This window comes from Labeo rohita, chromosome 24 (genome assembly GCF_022985175.1).
Source record: "Labeo rohita strain BAU-BD-2019 chromosome 24, IGBB_LRoh.1.0, whole genome shotgun sequence".
Lineage (NCBI taxonomy): Eukaryota > Metazoa > Chordata > Actinopteri > Cypriniformes > Cyprinidae > Labeo > Labeo rohita.
In genome coordinates, this window is record NC_066892.1 from 18,680,575 (window position 1) to 18,701,442 (window position 20,868).

The following is a 20,868-nucleotide window of genomic DNA, read 5'->3' on the forward strand; positions in this document are numbered from 1 at the left end:
CTATATTTTTGATCAAATAAATGCAGCCTTAGTGGGCATATGAGAATTAAAAAAAAAAGAAAGAAAACATTTAATGGATTTACAACATTTAATGTAGGGTCTTAATTAATCCAAACTTTAGACCACCAATGTATATATAAGTACAAAATGGATTAAAAAATTAATTAGCAATATTAAAACTGCGTTCTCTCTCTCTCTTTTGACAAAGCTGCATAATTTTTTTTTTTTTTTTTTATTATTGCTAATGTTTCTTTAACATGGTTAGTACTAAAATATATTAACTGTTAACCATATTTAATGAGAGAAAATAAAAGTTAATATTAATTTAATTTAGAGTTAGATTATTTGGTAGCACTTTACAATAAGGCTCATTAGTCAACATTAGTTAACTACATTAGTTAACGTGAATTTAAAATGCACAATGCTTCTACAGCATTTATTAATCTTAATGTTAATTTTAGCATTTACTAATACATTATTAAAATCATGTTGTGTTTGCTAACATTAGTTCATGCACTCAAATAACAAAAATAAACAGTGAATGACTATATTTTGTATTAACTAACATTAATAAATAGTGTAATAAATGTACTGTTCATTATTCTTTCATGTGACACTTTATTGTAAACTGTTACCGATTGTTTTCATATATCAGTAATTATTTTTATTTTTAATTGTTTAATTAAAATACTTTAAGTCATCCTGTAGTAAGTTTGCTGAGGCCCCCTAGTGGGTTTCACCCTACTGATTGTGAACCGCTGTGTTAAAATGGTGAAAAGATGGTTAGTGGAGAACTTTCTTGGTTCCAGTAGCACTTACACTTGAACAGAGCCATGGTCAAGTTTCTTTATTCAATACCGTACATACTGTTATTTATTATTTATAGACAGCAAAAAAATACCCATCAATTGTTAAAATAAATTGTAACCCCTCCATCCTCACTGACTACTGACTGTTTTCATGACTTCGTAGTTTAATGATGCCAGTCTATTGCACGCAGAATTGAACACCAAAATAAACATTTGATTAAACATTCAGGGACACGCACTCTGTGTAATTAAACTGTATTAGGTTAATTACCTCTCCCTCGACAGTCTAATTAAGTAGACGGAGCTTGACATCCCTTCAGGTGTGGGTTACACAATTAGGTGTTCTCTTACAATTATGGCAAGCGCACAGAGAGGTGAGTCGCAAAGACTGCGATCCCTGAAACTGACCTTGGGGAAAAATTTCCAGAAACTTCTTCCCATCTTCAAAGACCCACTCACTGCAGGCAATTTCTAATAACGCCGCCCTTTTAACACAGATGTCCGTCATCTGCTTGGCTGATGTGAAGGTTATTTCACAACAAGTACTGAACTGTTTTGTTTTTTTGACCTCTCATGGTGTTCAAATTGAGCTTGTGGTTCTAGCACACGTTCTACCCTGCTTACACAAGTGGAGGAAGAATGAAGCACCAGATCCAGGACGTTCATGTGACTGCTGGGTCGTCTGACACCCGCTGGAACTGGAGGATAAGATCAAACAGGCCACAAAAGTATCATTACATGTGCTGTCAAGGCCATTGATACGTGTCTGTGAGCATGAGCAGCCTGCTTACGCACGTAATCAATATTAATGAGGTAAACATTCCGCTGATTCATTTTAAATGTATTAATGAGATAAGTATTCTGCTGATTTATTTTAAATTGCTTTACTCATTCTTGTAATTCACTTTGCTACAAGGTATCATTAAAGTTTAATGGTGCTTATGGCAAACAAAGTTAGCTGAAAAGACTTGATTTTTAAAATTGAAGCATGTATCAAAAGTTTGGGGTCGGCAAGGTTGTTCAAATGTTTTTGAAGGAAGTCTCTAAGGCATGTCTGAAGAAAATCTCTAAGGAAAGTTTAAAGGAAGCTTTTTAATCAAAAATATAGTAAAAACTGAAATATTGTGAAATATTATTATTACTATTTTAGATAACCCAGATAGCACACGTACGTCTGCAAGATATGTTAAAGATCTCTTGATCTGGAAAGCATCTGCTGTGTACAAAGATGTGTACATCTGGCAGACGTTTGTAAGATGTCAGTTTTACATATATTCTAAATCATAAACATCTTAAAGACATCTTAGAGATGTCTATTTGACATCTGAAACATCCAATAGACGTACTACAGATGAGCAAACTACGTCTTGCAGATGTATTTCAGATGTAAATGCAGACATCAAATAGACGTCTCCAAGATGTACGTGTGCTATCAGGGTAACTGTTTTCTATTTTTAAATATTTCAAAATTTAATTCAGCAGTCATTATTCCAGTCTTCAATGTCACATTCTAATATGCCGATTTGATGCTCAGGAAACATTTACATTTACTTTGTTAAGATTTTCAAAGATCAGCATTCTGACCTAAAAGTAATCGGGCAGACCAAACCGCAAGGTGTCGAGACCTGAAACTTTGAGAGATGGTAGTGCTAGTCCTAGGTTTTTCGCCCCGATCTGACCAAAACTAGTGCAGAAAAATTCTCTGGAGAGTGAATATCAATAATTGATCAGGGGTGCCAAAACTTTCGAAACCTTTCCAAAAATGGTTATAACTTTTCAATGGAATGAGATATTTACACCAAACTCAATACACATCTATAAGACCTCATTCTGAGGTCACATTAGAAATATTGTGGAGTCTGGCCACTGTGTGGCGCTATAATTAGAAAAAAAACCTACCTGATCTCATGACGAAAACATACCTGTGGGAACTTTTCCGCAAGATACGAAATACATACCAATAAGTACATATCACTGCAGTTTCCAACAGAAATGAATATTAGAGGCAGTTAAACAGCAAGCACTTGTTATCATTTTCATACACAGGTATAATTACAGCTCCATATGTTTTGCTTTCTGGACGTAACAAGCTTGCTCGGTTGATCAGTCACCACGGAACTGGACTTAGGATGCAGAATCCTTGGGTACGAATCCTGTCAAAAACATGAGTCATGATGAAAGCTGAAAGATTGAAAAACAGGCTAAAACGGCAAGCTTGCAATTGTGTTTTTACGTCAGATTCGCTTTTGTTCATGCTATCATGTAGGTTTAGGTGTAGTGCAGATGGTATGTTATTTTAAAATGTCATGGAGCATTGGAGTTATAGCGCCACTCAACGGACATTTCAAGTCAGAACTGAGGTGACACATACAAAACCAACGTCACATAAAACCATATGTACGTTCCTGGGGAAAAAAAACACTCTTTTGGTGCCACTCAGTGGACATTTCACATTGAATATGTCACGAAACATACATGACACTACGTATTTTGAGTCTTCAGAACAAGTTCCCACAGGTATGTTTTCGTCATGAGATCAGGTTGTCAAAAACATAAAACAGCTATAACTACGAATCTCTTAGTCCTATTGACTTGAAAATTCACATACAGTGTCTGTGTCCAAAGTGCCATGGCTGTTTAAGAGTTTGTTCACCCTGGTGAAAAAACCAGCATATGCTGATAGGTATGTTTTGATGCTGGTTTTAGCTGGTCCTTAGCTGGTTTAAGCAGGTTTTTGCTTAACCTCAAGAAAACCTCACTGCAGTACAATTCTCTGGACTCTCTGGATCAGTAATTTTCCAATTTTTTATTATTTGCTTAAAGGAGAAGTCCACTTCCAGAACCACAATTTACAGGTAATGTACCCCTTGTCATCCAAGATGTTCATGTGTTTCTTTCTTCAGTCATAAAGAAATAGAGTTTTTTGAGGGAAACATTTCAGGATTTTTCTCGATATAATGGACTGCTATGGTGCAAAGCTTATTGTTTAATACATTATGACAGACTTTAAAAAAATTTAATTTTAACTAAAACTATTTTAACTAAAATCGTATATATTTTTTTATTTAGTAGTTAGAAGTGTATTAAACAGGATAATGTACAGTCAGCCAGTCATTATTCAAAATAAATCACCTCAGGGTGATACAAGACAACAGCCATTATAGCTTACATACTGTATCCTCTTACATGAAGCAATTAAAGGCCTTAGGTATGATGCAACACTAGTTTTGAGCTAGAAACCAGAAACTGATTGGCCTATACCACTTCAGGATGAACTGTCTGACCTACACAAGCCATTTTCACCCTCATCATCAGATCCAGTCACAATGATGTTATCCTTAAACAAATGTATCAAACTTGAAGACTTTCCAAATTAGATAAGATGATTAGATGCACTTATTCTCCCATCCATTTGTAGTCTAAAAAGCTTTTGTCAACCACAATAATGGCATAATAAGACTCTCTGTCTGACCTTTTCCCAGATACCATGGGGCACAGTCTTGGCTGTCTCTACAAATAAAGACTGCCAGCAAAAGTGCCACAGAGAGATGGCAGAATGTCAGGAAGCCCTCCATCGCTGCGATATGACACCGCTCTGCTGGCAAACCGTAAATAACGAGCCCTCGTTCATCAGAAACCAGACCGCTGACGTTTTGCTGCCCGGCCAAGACTGACCTAAGCAGATAGGTGAGTTTCAAAGAAACTGGACCCTGATGATTTGCGTTTACACTCAAGTGAAGTTTAATTTTTAATGGTCTGAGGTTTTGATGAGCGCAGGGAAGTTTCTGAAGCACAGCAGAGGCCGAATACATGAGTACATAAATAAACTTACATTCATTCAAGCATAAAAACAAGAGAAAACTAAATGGAATAACACACAGCACAGGCAGTGGCAGAACTGGAGTTTTATACATAGACTGGCCAGGAGTAGCCAAGGCTACTTTAGGGGGTCCATAGACATTAAAGGAAATTAGGTGTGTAGGGAAAAGTGTATAAATTCACTTGGGCTATAGAGTATTTTATTTTTTCCACATTTAGTACATATATGCAGTCTTGTTTCATAAATACAGTGAATTTATTTGTTTTTTTTTTACTTTTCCTGAAAGAATGGAACTGAAATGTGTCAACATGCCCTATATGGAGGGGTACATTATAACATGACCGGACACAACTATAAAGCACAGTTAAGAACAATGTGAACAAACAGATGAAAAAATACATTTAGACTATCTACATTTAGATTTAGACTATCTACAGTTTACATCTCACAAGAAAAAAGAGTAAACTCACAATTGACTTTATTTCTCAGAATTTGCTAGTTTATATCTCGCAATTCAGTTTTTTTCCCTCACAATTTCGAGTTTATAGCAGGCAAGAAAAAAGTCAGCACTGGGAGATGTAGCCTGGCAAAAAAAAAAAAAAGTCTGAACTAAAAAGTAGCAACTACCTTTCTTTATTCAGCAGTGGATCTGTCAAATGCTCCAGTGCACATTTGTGTTTGCGCTCTAAAAGGCATCATAGGTTTCTATTTACAGTATGTTTTTGCAGCGTTGAACAATGCAAGATTATATCTCACAATTCTCACTTAATAATTCACAATTATTTGTTATCAAGTCAGAATTGCGAGACATAATTTGCGAGTAATTTTTGTTAAAAATCGCAATTTTATATCTAGCAAATGCTTTTTTTTTTTTCTTGAATTTGTGAGTTTATATCTTACAATTCTTACTCTTTTTTTCTCAGAATTATGTGATACACACTCGCAATTTTGAATTGTAAGATATAAACTTTCAATTCTGAGATATAAAGTCAGAATTGCAGGATATAAACTAGTTTATGTCTCACAATTCTGACTTGTTTTCTCAGAACTTTTTTTATTCAGTAGCAGATCTGTCAAACACTGCATTGCATATTTGTGTTTGCGCTCTGAAGAGCATCATAGGTTTCTATTTACAATATGTTTTTGCAGCGTTTTTGCAGATTTAGGTTTGGGGGGAGGTTAAGGTCGCCAAAAATCGAAATTGCTTATTAATAAAATTATAAAAATGCATATTTGTTATAAGATGGGTAGGTTTGGGGGTAGGTTGAGGAAGCTAAAAATCTATATCGAGCCAGAACTGTGCGATTAAAAAGGCGCAATTTATTTTTTTTTTAGTAGCAGATCTGTCAAACGCTTCGGTGCATATTTGTGTTTGCCTTCTAAAAGGCATCATAGGTTTCTATACAATACGTTTTTGCAGCATTGAGCAATGTAGCCAATCAATCACTGACATATCGGTTGAAAGGAAGTCACAGTTCTGAGAAATAAAGTCAGAATACTGAGATAAAAACAAAATTCTGTCTTTTTTTCGCAGAAATTGTGAGACAGGCCTATAAACTCACAACTGCGAGCTATAAAGTCCAATTCCAAGAAGAAAAAAAATGGTATTTTCTCAGAATTGCAAGATTATATCTCACAATTCTCACTTCACAACTCGCAATTTTTTGTGATGAAGTCAGAATTGCGAGATAATTTGCGAGTTTGTATCTCGCAACTGTGACTTTTTTTCTCAAAATCATGGGTTTATATCTTGCAGTTCTAAATTTTTTTCTTGAATTTGTAAGTTTACATCTCACAATTGTGCCTTTTTTTATTTACTCAGAATTGAGATGTAAACTTTCAATTCTGAGACATAAAGTCAGAATTGCAGGATATAAACTAGTTTATGTCTCACAATTCTGACTTTTTTTCTCAAAACTTTTTTTATTCAGTAGCAGATCTATCAAACACTCCAGTGCATTTTTGTGTTTGCGCTCTGAAGAGCATCATAGGTTTCTATTTACAATGTTTTTGCAACGTTGAGCAATGTAGCCAATCAATCACTGACATATCTGTTGAAAGGACGTCACAGTTTGAGAAATAAAGTCAGAATTACAAGATAAAAACACAATTCTGACTTTTTTTTTAGAAATTGTGAGATAGGCCTATAAACTCACAAGAGTTTGAGGTTAAAAAGTAAATAAATTGTCAATTTGTTTAAAAAACGACCGATCGTTTCGTTGAATAAGACCCTTCTTCCTCGGTTGGGATCGTTTAGAACCATTTGAAGCTGCATTTAAACTGCATTTTGGAAGTTCAAACTTGGGGGCAAAAGACATAAACATCTTGGATGACAAGGGGGTGAGTAAATTTTCTGTAAATTTTTGTTCTGGTAGTGGACTTCTCCTTTAATGTGGCAGATGTGGTCCAGTTTTACTCACAATACTGTGACTGCACTGCATATAGCATAGAGGTGTATGTTTGCTAAATTTGGAAAAATCTTGTCTTTCTTACCAGATTAACTGTAATGAAGCAAAATGTCTAATGTTAATTTATACAGTGACTGTTCAGGAAACCTAAACCAGATGGTAAACCATTTATGCACATAAGTGCACCACGCCATCATGTTCTTCTCACGTTCTCATCTGAGTCGTCATCTGATTGGTCTACAGGATTTCCAGGAGAACTGTGTGCCACGTTCTTTGACGTTTCTTCTGGAAACAAAGATTCCATGACCCCCTCATTAAAGAAGAAAGCCATCATGTTTACAACTGTGACAATAAGTGCTTATCAGGCTGAACTAAATATTCTTACTTTTTAAAAGTATGTGAAATATGTAAAGTTTGTGGCACAGACTTAAAATATGTCCAAGAGTTTTACATTCCGGTATTGTGGGGACATGTTCCAACCTGGTCTCATGACAAAAACTTCAAGAAGAGACAAGAACTTTTTCGCGAGACACAAAATATGTACCAATAAATACATACCAATAAGCAACTTTTGACTCAGTAAACTTTTAATTTGCTGCTTATTATTAGTTAGTGAGGTAGTTGTTAAGTAGCTAGTAAGGTGGTTGTTAAGTTTATACTATACATGAAGAGTTAATTTGCAAAAAACAGATAACTCCATTTTAACAGTTTTCAAAAATCTTTTTTTTTTCCATTTTGCATTCTAATTAGTCTCAATCAAACTGCAGTTGATATAAAAAAATATAACTAACACAATAAAAGACAATAAAAACATGATAACATAAAAAAACATGATTTTTGAACATTTAACATATCTGTTTTTGCAAATAAGGGATCTAAAATATGGTCATGCAGAATAAGGCACTAATATGTGCTTTATAAGTACTAATAAACACCCAATATTCAAACTTCAGTTTTTAATTATATTTTAATTTGTCCCTTTTCCTCAGAGTTGTGAAATAGAAACTTAAAACTGCAAGATTAAAAGTCGCATTTGTCTTTTTTCTATTTCTTCTTCTTCGTTTTCTTCTTCTTAGAAATAAGCTTCCATAGCAAACTTTACTTTTTTCTCCATCTCTCATTAACTTTTATGTGGACACTTGAGATGTTAAGCATGATATTCTGTATTCTCTTTAATTAATTTAGTCTTACTTTTTTAATCTCAATATTATTTATCTAGTTAGTTATCCATGCCTGTGTGCAAATGGCTGTACATTTCAAAATAAAAGCAATATATTTGCTTTATTATTTCATGTCAGAGAGCCAAACAACACTTTACCCATTTGCAGGAATACTAATATTATGTAATATTTGATTATGGAATTAATAGGATTTTGTCCACACTAAAAAAAGTGACTTTATTTATTACATAGTCTTTTCAGTTTTCTTCTTCTTTTTTAAAAACGTTTTGATTTGATTTAAATGATTTAAATTGGTTTTAATGATTTAAATGACTTCTAAAAAGCTCAATTAGTTCTGTACTTCATACTGACGTCCTGATATTAACTATATATAATTAAGATTCATATTTAGCTTGCAGTGAATTTCCATTCTCTTTTACATTTAGCCTTCAGCCCTTATCATGTACAGTTTAAGACACAATCCCATTTTCAGAGACATCATTAAACAACCTTTATTAGGGGAGTCTAATTTTGAAATTTTTTTATTTTATGCTAAAAAAAATAGCACTTGGTGTTTCTACAATAAATGAAGTCATTCACTGAGGTGCAGCTGAGAAGATAACAGTCTAACACAGATGCAAAATGCAGCGGATCATATATTTGAGGAGTTCTGTTAGTATTCACAGAAAGTTTGTGTGGGCACATCCATGTGAGAGTCTATCTGTGTGTGGGCCTCGCTTTGCCCGTGTGTATGTGTGTGTACGCGTAAGTGTGTATGATTGTTGAGGACTCTTGAGAAAGAGAGAAAGACAGCGAGTGATGGTGCTATGTGTGGCCTTGATACTACAAACGTGAAACAAGTGTTTGAATATGCTGGTTGAGCACACCTGTCTCGTTCAGCATTTGACAAATCACCTCCATAGGTTTGTTGCTACAGTAATTATATCGTAAGGCAGGTCCATATTGCCGATCGATTTTAGTTGCTATCAACATTTGTTACATAACGTCTATGCAGATACACATGAACAGGGTCAAGTTGTCAATTTATTAAAAAAGCTACTACACTGCATAACGTGTCTGGAAATGTTATTACTTTTTCAAACACAAGAAAAAAAGAATGTATAGATTTTTGGATTTTTGGCTAGATTTTGTTGTAAAAATAAAATTAAATTAAATTAAAATATAAAAAAAAAATTGTAACAAAACAGTAAATAAATTGAGAAGTGGTGCAAAATGACACTGGTGGAAATGAAACTTTTTATTACTTTCTAGAAAAAGTCTAGACTGTGTATTCCTGGACTTTTAGTTGGGAAAAATTATAATAATAATAATAATAATAATAATAATAACACTGTTTTTATTACCTTTAGAATATCTGTTGTTGTTTCTGTTGAAAAAATAATGAAATTAATTACATTAAATAATGAAATTAAATTAAATAAATGTATAATTTGAGAAGTGGTGGAAATTACACTGTGGTAGAAATTACACTGTTTTTATTATTTTTAGAAAAGAAAAAAGAAAAATGTTGGGAATGTCTACTGTTGGACTTTCTGTTAGAAAAATTAAATAATTAAATTAAATTAATTTAAATAGATTTAAACAAAATAAATTAAACTAAATTAATTAAATTAAATTTAGAATTTGAGAAGTGGTGGAAATTACACTGTTTCTATAATTTTTTTTAGAAAAAAGAAAAAAAAAGTCTAGAATGTCTATTGTTGGACTTTCTGTTGAAAAAAAATTAAATTAAAAAATTAAATTAAATTAAATTAAATTAAATTAAATTAAATTAAATTATTAAATTACATTAAACTTTTTTATTACTTTTTAGTGAAAAAATGCCTAGAATGTCTATTGTTGAACTTTTTGTTTGAAAAAAATGAAATGAAATGAATTTGACAGTGATTAGAATGACTCTGTGGTGGAAATGACACTGTTTATATTACTGTTTAGAAAAACTGAAAAAAATGTCTATAGTTGGACTTTCTGTTGGGAAAAATAAATTATTAAATAAAAAAAAATTAAATTAAATTAAATTAAATTTCGAATTTTAGAAGTGGTATAAATGACACTGTTTTATTACTTTTTAGAAAAAAACTGTCTAGACTGTCTATTGTTGGACTTTCTGTTGGAAAAAATTAAATTAAATTAAATTAAATTAAATTAAATTAAATTAAATTAAATTAAATTAAATTAAATCATGTATAGTTTGAGAAGTGGTGAAAAAGGCAGTGATGGAAATGATAGTGATGGTTTTTATTAGGCTACCTTTTAAAAAAAAAGTTTTGAATATCTATTGTTGAACTTTCTGCTAGAAAAATGAAAAGAAATCTAAACTGTATATTGATGGACTTTTCATTGTAATAAAATAAAATAAAAATTCTAGTGAGAGTGTTTTAAAAGCTGTAGAATCTCACAGGGTGACATTTTTTCCTGGTGTAAGGACACCGAAATGGAACAAAAATAATAAATAAATAAATAAAAAACGAAAACGAAATTGCTCTGCAATCATGCAGTGGAAAACCATCTGAAGACATGTTCAAACCAGTCAAGTGTTTCATTTCTGTTCTCAAGAACTGCGATTTCTCTGTAAGATAATCTCCTCCCAGCGCCACTGGTGGCTTTCTTGAGTGTTGCTTCAGAGCCTAAAAATACACCAGCAAACAAATGGATGGGTGCCATTGCTTTTTTTCCTGTTGACATCAACCGTCTCTCCCCTCCTCCTGGCCTGACCGTGGCTGCTATAGTCCAACGGCTGCTTCATTAATGCATTTCCTTCGCCTTGCGCTTCAGAAATCCATTAATCATTGAATCGAAAAGTACATCACTCCAGGTCTCTCACTTAATTTATAATGTCACCTCACAGAATCCTGCCGGTTGACACCAAAAAAAACAGTGGCGGTATTTCCTACGTCAGCCGCTCAGTGTGATTTCCAATAGAACATCGATTTCTGTGAGATGTCACTAAGAATAAATGCATGTTCGCACAGGTTCTTTTATTGACCCCGTATTAGCCCACCTCTTTTATGGACACACACGCATACAAAAGCAATCCAGCCCAGAGCTGCTGCTACTGCTGGGTCTATTTTTAGCAAGGGGTCCTGCATCGATTGGGCGCTTATTATTATAATTTAACTGAGCGGTCCCTCCCGCCTCTCCTTCCTGCAGACGTTCACTTAAATTATAGCCGTCCGCCTCCCCCCGCTAACACTCTGCTCTCTGATAACTTAATGCCATGCACATACACACAGAGTAAATAAACACAGAAGCTCGCTAGCATCAGTTGTCCTGTGCTAGCAGTGCCGCAATGCTTCAACTCTGCCTATATGTAACCATTAGCATTTCTGTGTATATGCTATGCTGTTTATTTTGGTTTCATAGAAACGAGAGAAACATAAAGTATCCAGCGCTGTGTATATTTGGAGGGGACTTTGCAGCAAATGGGATGGAACAACTGCGTATTGGTGTGGGCAACTACCTGTTAAGCTGAAACTATTTCTTAAATCCCACCATAAGCACTCCCACTATAAACACCCACCAACGAACACACAAGCATGCACATACCAACACTGGCATGCATGCACACATGACACATGCATATGCTTGCATTTTCAAGTGAAAGCGCTCGTACGTAGAGTTTTCCAGGCCCTCATGTTTGCTTTTGTACAAAATCAATCAGATGTATTGATAGCATCATGCGATTCTAGCTCTGAGGCATAACCCTTTTGCTGTGCCAAAATGTTACTTGTGCATGATGCTAGGATTGGTGTTTCTATGGCAACTGCCTACACACACATGCCCACATGATACTGAGTATTAAACATGCATTACATTCCCAAAATGTTTTGTAGTCTTGGTAACGCAGAGTGCTTTGACACAATGTTGGCAGAAAGTTTATAATTAAAGATGCACAAGCTTGGTATCATTTAATCATTGTTCGCAAGGGCCCAGAGTGCCTCTAGACAACAGAAAATCAGCCTGCCTTATTTACACTGGTAATACCGATGTCAACATGTGGCACTGTAGACTCGCTGTGCTTCAGGATGGTGATTTATATATATAAATGTGTGTGTGTGTGCTCATCTAATTTATATATAACACAAATTGAAGGACAATTCCACTTCCAGAACAACATTTTACAAATGATGTACTCACCCCTTGTCATCCAAGATGTTCATGTTTTTTGAGGAAAACATTTAAGGATTTTTCTTCATATAATGGACTGATATGGTGCCCCGAGTTTGAACTTCCAAAAACAGTTTAAATGCGGCTTCAAACAATCCCAAATGCAGTTTCTAAACAATCCCAGCCGAGGAAGAAGGTTCTTATCTAGCGAAACAATTGGTTAATTTCATAAAAATATTACAAGTTATATACTTTTTAATGTCAAATGCTCGTCTTGTCTTGCTGTCCCTGAACTCTGTGTATTATGGCTCAAGACAGTTAGGGTATGTCAAAAAACTCAGATCGTATTTTCTCCCTCAACTTCAAAATCGTCCTATATCGCTGTTTGACCTTTTTTGTTAAAGGTGTTTGATCTTCTTTGCATGTTCACTTTGCAAAGACTGGGACGGAACTTCTGCAGCGATGTAGGATGATTTTGAAATGATTTTTTTAAGTTGAGGGAGAACTGTCTTGAACCAGAATACACAGAGTTCAGGGAGAGCGAGACAAGACGGGCTGGGATCATTTATAACCGCATTTAGGATCATTTGAAGCTGCATTTAAACTGCATTTTGGAGGTTCATATTCGGGGCACCATAGCAGTCCATTATGGAGAAAAATCCTGAAATGTTTTCCTCAAAAAACACAATTTCTTTACGACTAAAGAAAGAATGACTTAAACATCTTGGATGACAAGGGGGTGAGTACATTATCTGTAAATTGTTGTTCTGAAAGTGGACTTCTCCTTTAACACACAGTGTAACAAAAATTTGTCTGACTTAAAAGTGACCTATTATGCCCATTTTTACAAGATGTAAAATAAGTCTCTGATGTCCCCAGAGTGCATATGTGAAGTTTTAGCACACAATACCACACAGATCATTTTTTATAGCTTGTTAAAATTGCCACTTTTAGGGTATGAGCCAAAAAAACGCTGTCTTTGTGTCCCTTTAAATGCAAATGAGCTGGTGCTCCACCCCCTTTTCAGATGAGGGTGGAGCTTCAAGACAGGACAAAACAGGACAATCTCACGCACTGAAAATGTCACACAATGTCACTGTTTGGACTTTGTCTTCACTGTTTAGTTAGTTGTCATGGTCACTGATTTAAAAGAGAAGTCCACTTTTAGAACAAAAATTTACAGATAATTTACTCACCCCATTGTCATCCAAGATGTTCATGTCTTTCTTTCTTCAGTCGTAAAGAAATTATGTTTCTTAAGGAAAACGTCCCAGAATGTTTCTCCATACAGTGGACATCAATGGTGCCTGCGAGTTTAAAATTCCAAAGTAGAGTTTCAAAGCAGCTTCAAAGGGCTCTAAACGATCCCAGTCGAGGAAGAAGGGTCTTATCTAGTGAAATGATCGGATATTTTCCAAAAAATTTACAATTTATATACTTTTTAACCTGAAATGCTCGTCTTGTCTATTCTCTGCGCATGTGAACTCTGTGTAATCCGAGCCAATACAGGTAGGGTATGTCGAAAAACTCCCATCTCATTTTCTCCTCCAACTTCAAAATTGTCTTACATCGCTGCAGAAGTGCCAACCCAGTTTTTACAAAGTGAATGTGCAAAGAAGATCAAACACCCCTTACAAACAAAGGCAAAACAGTGATGTAGGATGAGTTTGCATGTGCATCGTAGAGAATAGACGAGTTTTTGAGGGTAAAAAGGATATAAATTGTACTTTTTTTGCATTGCAGGCTGGTTGTTTTCACACACTGTGGCCACACAACTGTGTTCTCATGACGAAAACATACCTGTGGGAACTTTTTCGCAAGACACATAATGGGTAGCACCATGTACGTGACACACTGCCCTCCAAAAGTTTGGAAACGCCCTAGAAAAGTGGGGGTTTGGCATGAATCCTTTTTAATTTGTGATAATTTTGCACTGATAAGGCACAACACAAACTACGAAAACATATTTTATTACATAAACAGTTTGTACATAGAAAAAATGTCAATTTTCGATTCATAAAAATAACCACCATTAGCAGCTATTACAGCTCTGCATAATCTAGGCATAAATTCATTGTATTCTAAACTTAATTGACAATCAATTGCTGAAGCTATTAAGGTGTGCTGACCCAAAAATCTTTTAAAAACCTAGGCCAAGTTTAAACCAGTAACCAGGCATCACAGCTGGCAAAGAGGCATGTCTGACTTTGACATGTATATATTTCCATTATTATGTAATTAAAAAGAAAATTATTATTGCTGGTCTTCAATGATAATGTTACTTTAATGTATTTGCAACAAAAAATGATAAGGATTTATACTGATATCGTCCAAAACAACGGGGTGTTTCCAAACTTTTGGAGGGCAGTGTACACATCTGAAGTTTTGGATGACTCACATTTGGTAAATGTTTAGGTTAAATTGTTGTTAGCTCAATACCTAATACTTGTGGGGTTAGTTCACCCCAAAATAAAAATTCTGTCATTAATTACTCACCCTTGTGTCGTTCCAAACTCGTAAGACAAATTTAAGATATTATTGATAAATTCCAAGAGCTTTCTAATCCTGCATAGACAGCAATGCAACTGACACATTCAAGGCCCAGAAAGGTAGTAAGGACATCATTAAAATAGTCCAAGCTGAAAAAAATAGTCCAACAAAAATAACAACAATTTCTTCTTGTTGAACGCTGTAGCTGCATTGCTGTTAATGCATCTTAGTGATCTTAATTTGTGTTCTGAAGATGAACAAAGATCTCATGAGACTGAAACAACAAGAGGGTGCATAATTAATGACAGAATTTTTATTTTAGGGTGAACTATCCCTTTAATATGATTTTTTTTAAATGTTGAGAAATACTATACACAGAAACCAATATACTGTAAATTGGTCCCATTCTGTGGTTAAAAATGGATAGGCATATCTGTAAGATGTTTACTTGTTAGGGTGCACTGATGTAGGCGGCTGACTAGCACATTTCTATTGAACTGCAATGGCAGTAGATTACAACTCCTTATTAAATTGTGTCTATTGCTATGTCACTATTTCATCTATTTTTTCCACCTTGTCCTTCACCCTCACATTATGGCTCATAGCAGACTATGCACAGGAGTCAGAAAAATCAATGCAGATGTATTGATCAGCCATCATTTGAGGCTAGAACATCAATCACACACACAACACTGTTTGGCTTCACAAAAGTGCAGTGGTCAGATGAAAATTTCAAGGGACACATTTCTATAACCATTTGGTGAAGTGTGTGACTTTATATTTAATATGTAATATTTAACATTTGAGTTATAGTTTATTGTATTATTTAATATTGTATATTTAAAGGCATTTATCTAACACACACCATTTGGTAAAACACAGTGTTCTTTGATTTGTGACTTATTTTTGGATTTGTTAATTGTTTTTGGCCATACTTGTCAGACATCTGAAAATAAATGTATACTGTATGTAAATGTCACGCTTTATACCCTCTCAAGTATCATTCACAGTTTGACGCCAGTGAGCCGCAGTATAATGTCTATTGAAATCAAACTAAGGCCCCTTTGATACTCATAGAATATATTTATAGCACGCACCATTTGTTCCTCAACCATTGTGTCTCCTGTAGTCCTGTGACAACTCATGCGTATGGATGGATGGATGGATGGTCTCCAAACTATTGCATCCTTTCATCTTTTTTTCACTTGGCCCTATCTGAAAGACAAAGCAGATGCAGTTTTAGAGGCTTAATTACTGTTATGGAGGGAACTTTAATAGCACAGACGCAGGCAGGTCATTTAACACCGCCTGAAGCTCAATACAGCTGCTTCATATCTAATAATTGCTGTGACTACATATCCTCACGTATTGTTATACATTTTAAATCACACTTCATGCCGTACACATGGCTCCCCAAGGCAAACGGAATAAAAACAAGGACCCGCTGCCACCGCTGCATGGCAAACTGCTTTCTTATACCTTGTAAAATATCTGCTACAGTAGTAATGCAGTACATACATGGCTTAGTGCCAAGTCACATATCACGTATTGACTGCTGCCAGTCATAAAAAAAAGTCAATATATAGTGTATCTTGTTGACACTGGCTTCAGCACAGCTGACGCTGTTGGTGTCCATTGAAGCTTACTTTACAACATTGAGGTTTCAAGTCACACCTGGTGATTATCAGTATAGATTTACTCATTATTATCTGTCTTTCTCGGGCCTAGCATGTAAAATGTGCAGTGTGTTACTTAAGACTACGTACTGTAGCTTTCTTTATGATGTTAAGACTCCAAGGGTTTTACATTTTGAAAAATACTGTTGAAAAATAGTAAAAAATACTATGGATTTTTTTGGCATTTTGCCTTTATTACAATAGGAAAGTGTAGAGTAGACAGGAAGTGAGGTTGGAGAGAGAGAGAGGGGAAGGTGGGATTGGGAAAGCCAGTATTCGAACTCGGGACTCCCGTAGCGCAACGCAACAATATTTTAATGGAAACAGAATACAGTAAAAAAAAAAAAAAACACACTAAATGATTCATTGTAAGTCACTGTATAGAGTACAAAAGTGACATTATATATTTTAAAACAGCCATTTAATTGCTTTTAGAAGTAAACATTTGAATTATAAACACATTATAAAAATACTCTCCATAAATATTCATCCATAATAATAGGTATACTTTTAGTGCTAAATATTATTATTTTATTATTATTATTAAATATATGAATCACCTTATAATTTACAAAGAAGCATTCCCTGTGCATCACATTTGTTTAAATGTTACTTATGTATCGTATATAATTTTCAATAAATAATATTCTAAATTATTATAATTATACTGTATTATGTATACAGTATTTCTTTATAAAGAACATCAATTATAAATAATTTAACACATGAATAAACAAAGAATTATTATAACAATGTAATTTTAGATTATAAAATGTATTTATATTCTAATAAAATTACCATATTATTACATTATTATTATTATGTTATTATGTATATTTATATTAATTTTATATAAAGAACATAAATTCAAAATAATTAAATAATAATTAAAACAAATAAATAAACAGAATTATTAATATAACAATGTTAATTTATATTATAACAATTTTCGTTATCATTATTTTATTATAAGTGTTTACATTTTATATATATATATATATATATACATACATACATACATACATATATAATGTATTTTCTTTATAAAGAAAATATATATATATAATTTTTCATAATAAATTATTATATTTTTTTAATTATTTATTTAAGCGTTTAAATATATAACGTATGTTCTTTACAAAGAAATTATATATATGTATATGTATATGTATTTTTATAAATAACATAAATTTTACAAATAAATAAACAATTCATTATTCTAAAATATATTTATATTATAATATAATTATCATATTATTCTATCTATTCTAATATCATCACTTTATTATTATTATTACTATCTTATTATACAAATGTTATATGTATACATTATTTCTTTATAAAGAACATCAATTCTAAATAATTTTAAAAATAAATAAACAAGGAAATATATATATATATATATATATATATATATATATATATATAATTTCTCATCGATCAACAAATTTCTATTGGCTTATATATATATATTATAGTTATATTATATTATAGTTTTGTATTATTTATAGTCTCTAATGCAGTAAACATTATTATAGCTGACAGTTTTTTTTATTATTATATTTTTATAATAATTATTATTATTATTATTAATTTCAGTGTGGTCAATATTTATTTTACTACATGTTTAGTTGTAAATAGAGTGTATACAATATAATTTTATACGATTATTTTCACTGTAGCAATGGATAGTCGTTTTACAGGTGGTCAGTGAAAATAAACTTGGATAATAACTACAGTAATACTACAATGCTATTTTGTGAGGCTATTTTAAGCCTAAATATGGCAAATCTGATATCTCACCTTGCACGCTTGTGGTGGACCACTGAACTCTTGAGAAAGAGAAGAGGAAGAAAGAGAGAGAGAGTTCCTGCTAAAGTTGATCTGCTGCTGCCCTTGCTGATGTACAGACCAATCCAATTAGGTTTCACCTCTAGGCTGTGATGCAGCTCGTGCTTCAGACGATCCATTCCGTCCACACGCACACGCACACACAGAAACACACACGCGCGCTCAGTGTCACTCTGCAGCTCCACACACAGTGCGCGCGCCCTCCGCTTTTACGCGTCCGACATCTGCAGACATCCCGACTCACCGTATCAAGCCATCGATGGAGGCAGCGCTCTTATAGCGAAAGAAGGAGAGCTCTTTTAGTCACAGAGATTTCCCGCTGTTCTGTGAGATCTCCTCACTATTTTCATGTTCAACAAAATGTGGAACACATGTCCGGTCATAACTGAAGCCTCCGTTGAGAGCTAGGAACCTTAAAGGAAACCCGCAGGCGTCTTTTCTCCCGTTTGCGCACACAGCGGTTTGTATATGCAAACGGTGGTTTACTTCAGGAAGGTAAGAAATAGAGTTTGTTGCATAAACATTGTTATGGCAAGTCGTGATGCCTGGACGTCACTTGTTTGAGTGGAACAGCGGAGATGAAGTGAAAGCAGATGTATTGTTGAGAACAGGTTCATTTTTAATAGCAAGGCTACAAAGTTAAAGGCAATCGCATACAGTAGAACGGTTTTTATAGACGCTGATGCGTTTGACAGCTCTTCATGTGAGAAACACAGTGGTGCAGATGGCCACACAAGTTGTAAACGCAGATATTTTGGGAGATATGTATTACTTTATTGCTTTGGTATATTGTCTTCTAAAAGGAAATAAGATAATGTAAGGATTATGATTACGGAAGACTGAAACTGTTGCATCTTTGCAGTTTTCTGTCTTTTGTTCAAGCACATGTACAATCAGTACTAAATACAAAGGATTTTTAACCGTTTCATCTAAAAAAATTCTAAATTAATTAGTTTTATTAGTCATTTAGTCAACATGACAGAATCACTACAAGATTACACCAGTGATCACTATGAAATGTGGCAGTTTTGTAGTGCTGTTAATGTCAGATGCATTTAAATAAGTTTAATTTGTGCATAAAGATTCTGAAACTGGTGCTTTTTTAAATTTAAGAAAGAAAAAGGAGATCTGCATGTTCTGACATCCTTTATGTCCGCTCACATATCAGCTTACATTACAGTCCTGAATGTAACCTTGAAATGATAGAAGGCCAATGATGAATATTGAATGTTGTGTTAATTACTAATTCTTTTTAGTTTAAACAAGATGGGCCGTGATTCTCTAAGCTTAGGTTTTGGCTAAGTATACCAAAGCTTAAGTTTCTTCTTTACATACAGGGCAGGCTTGGCTGGTGATATGTAAATCGGATCTAATGCTGCCATTTACTGTAGTTGTGCTTTCAGATGTACTTTGCAAAACACTTACAGTACAATCTGACACATTCCTAGTTCCTAAATAATTCTGAGCTGGAATATTTTGCACTGCATGGAAAAGGTGGAAACAACAGGTGTTCTGAACGTAGGGTGCAGCGGAGCTAAAGGCACACCCTAAGAAAAATTAGCTTTGCACTGCACCCAATGTGTATGGTTGCAGAAAAAGATATACATTTGTATTGAACATTTATTGAGCAACAGATTTTCTGTGAAATAAATCATACAAGTTAAAAAAGTTTAAAAATCTTATAAATGTATGAGGTGGCAAGGAGAGCTTTTTACCCCACACATGGGGTAAAAGGCACACCAGCATGGGGTAAAAAGCACACAGTATTTTTTTTTAATAATGTCTAAGTTAATACTTGTTCAAAACAATCACTTTAGCAAAGTTTGCCCTATCTTCTGCTTATTTTGATAAACAAAAGAATAAATTGTCATTAAAATATGTTAATATAAAACATTTTAAAATACAGAAACGTAAAGATTCTGAAAGTATCGTGGGAGATCCCATAATAATTGAATCTAGATTTACAGTAGTAACAGCGAATGATATTTTATTATATGATATGATTGTTAGCATGTTTTTAAATATGATGATTTAATTCTAAACATTGTGGTTATCTCTAAGATGGACACCCAACATAATATATGATATTTACCATCTGAATCTAACAATGTCATGTCAAGAAAAGTAAAAGTCAGCCTTCTATTAATTATCATGTTAATTACTGTGCCTTTTAGCCCCAAAAGCAGGGGCATTTTTACCCCTAATACCATACTTTTACATATTCTTTCATTATTTAAAAAAATGCTGCTTTATCTTAAACAAAACTAAAAAATCATCAAGACCTTTGTCTTGTTCATGAATTTTAGCGATTCTCATTTGCTACTTAAATCTACAACATTTTTAAAAACGTAAAATTAGATCAAGTAAGCACAGAATCAACTTTACGCTGCCGCCCGCAACTGCGTCAAGCATCAGCCAAATTTGTACATGTGTCTTAAAAAGCGGATGTTTTGGAAAGTACTACGCCGCGTTTTTCTGCAATCTAGTAGTTTACAGGAAAATAATATCATCTTTAGTCCCGTTGTA

General features: G+C 33.8%; 1 protein-coding gene across 1 annotated transcript in view; it reads left to right on the top strand.

The window, feature by feature from the left end:
• Positions 1 to 18,627: 18,627 nt before the first annotated feature.
• kcnb2b (potassium voltage-gated channel subfamily B member 2b) overlaps positions 18,628 to 20,868 on the top strand; it is a 137,696-nt gene continuing 135,455 nt past the window's right edge. Inside the window, exon 1 of the mRNA XM_051098719.1 lies at positions 18,628 to 18,837. The gene's annotated coding sequence lies outside the window, so the exon portion shown is untranslated. The remainder of the gene's footprint in view (positions 18,838 to 20,868) is intronic.